This window comes from Alosa sapidissima, chromosome 5, assembly GCF_018492685.1.
Source record: "Alosa sapidissima isolate fAloSap1 chromosome 5, fAloSap1.pri, whole genome shotgun sequence".
Lineage (NCBI taxonomy): Eukaryota > Metazoa > Chordata > Actinopteri > Clupeiformes > Clupeidae > Alosa > Alosa sapidissima.
The window spans coordinates 2,882,029-2,884,089 of NC_055961.1; the positions used below are offsets into that span (position 1 = coordinate 2,882,029).

A 2,061-nucleotide genomic window follows, 5' to 3' on the forward strand; every position below is an offset into this window, starting at 1 on the left:
TCTAGGATCTTGCCACCCAACAGTCAGAGTTTCGTGTTGAAGAACCTGGTGCCTGGGGCTGACTACAGCCTGTGTGTGTTGGCTATTTTCGACGACGGCGTCTCTTCGCTGGCCACCACCAAGGTCGTGGGATGCACGCAGTTCAGCACCAAGGACGACTTCCCAGAGTGCCGTTCTCTGCAGGCGCACTTCCTGGGTGGCACGCTGACGGTGCTAGTGGGCGGGGGTCATCGTCGTGACCGCTGCTGGTGTTCACCGTGGCCATGATGGTGCGGCACCGTGTCTGCGGCGACTGCCATGACGACCGCCGCGCACAGCAACGAGTTCCTCACGGCCAAGGGCGTGGACATGTTCGCGCAGACCAATGGCAACGGAGGGTCAGTGATGATGGTGGCACTGCCCAATGGGCTGCTGGGACAGCAGTCCAAAGCTCCGCCCTGCCTTCCAAGGGGCGGAGCAAACACAACCCCGCCAGGACTCTTCCTCGGGCCAACGCAGCACTGACGACAAGGGGGGGGACAAAAAGGGGGGGCTCGACGACAAGGGGGGGGCCAAGAAGGAGGGGTACGAGGCGCCGGCCAAGGACACGCGCCAGCCTCCCCTCAGCCCCGGGAGCGACAGGGTGCCTCTGTACTACTCTCCTGCCCGGCACAGGCAGCGCCAGGGCTACGGCCAGCAGCAGCACAAGGCCGTTAAGAGGCCCGGCAAACTCACCGCTGCAGGGCACCACGGAGCGGGAGTGGGCAGGACCAGCAGCCGGACCGGGACCGGGAGAGGGATCGAGAGAGGGGCCGAGAGCGAGAGCAGGACCGAGAGCGGAGAGCAGGAGAGGGACCGAGATCGAGAGCGGGACCTCAGCTCCAGACAGGCTCTGGTGTGCAGTGGGCGCGGGGGCCGAGGGTCGGGGGTGTCGACTGGATGCTCTCCGGTAGTGGACCCTCACCAGATGGTGCGTGCCAAACGCAGCTGCTCGTTCGACGTGGGCGAGATCACCACGACGACCTGCTACAGCTACGCCAAGCGGCTGAGCGTGATCTGGACGCGGCGCTCGCAGTCGCTGCACGGCATGCTGGTCCACTGCGCGTCGTCGGCCAGCAGCACGTCCAGCACGACCAGCGAGCACTACGGGCGCGCGCTCACGCACGGCTTCCTCCGCGCCTACGGCTCCAACAACTCCAACTCGTCCAACTCCAACTGCAGCGTCACCGCCAACGCTGGCGACCTCGAGGAGAGCAGGCTATAGGGGTGAAGGGGGCACGTCGTCAGACTGGACCAATACGACCGGAGACCGTTAAACTGGATTAAAACCGCTGGGCATGGTTATACTGGACCAATACTGATAGTCACAATGAACTGGACAAATGCTGTTGGACATGACTTAAACTGGACTAGAACTGTTGGACAAAATTGGACTGCTGGACTAAGACAGTGAAATTGGATTAACAATTTCGGGGACACGGTTAAACTGGACTGATACTGCAGGGCACAAGAACTGTAGAGGAAGAAAGTGCATGAGTTGGACTAGGACTCCATGAGAGGAGAGATGGACTAGGACTCTTAAGGGAGAGATGGACTAGGACTCTATGAGAGGAGAGTTGGACTAGGACTCTTTTAAGGGAGAGATGGACTAGGACTCTTTTAAGGGAGAGATGGACTAGGACTCTATGAGAGGAGAGTTGGACTAGGACTCTTTTAAGGGAGAGATGGACTAGGACTCTTTTAAGGGAGAGATGGACTAGGACTCTTTTAAGGGAGAGATGGACTAGGACTCTATTAAGGGAGAGATGGACTAGGACTCTTTTAAGGGAGAGATGGACTAGGACTCTATTAAGGGAGAGTTGGACTAGGACTCTATGAGATGGACTAGGACTCTATGAGGGGACAGATGGACTAGGACTCTATTAAGGGAGAGATGGACTAGGACTATGAGGGGAGAGATGGAGAGATGGGGAGTGCTCGTGATCACGGAGCGAGCTTTACAGCGCCAGACAGAAGCAGCGGAGAGAGTGCTCGTGATCACGGAGCGAGCTTTACAGCGCCAGACAGAAGCAGCGGAGAGAG

At 58.8% G+C, this 2,061-nt stretch overlaps 1 pseudogene; it reads left to right on the forward strand.

Moving 5' to 3' along the window:
* On the forward strand, nt 1-1,947 carry LOC121708989 (annotated as a pseudogene).
* Nucleotides 1,948-2,061: the final 114 nt, after the last annotated feature.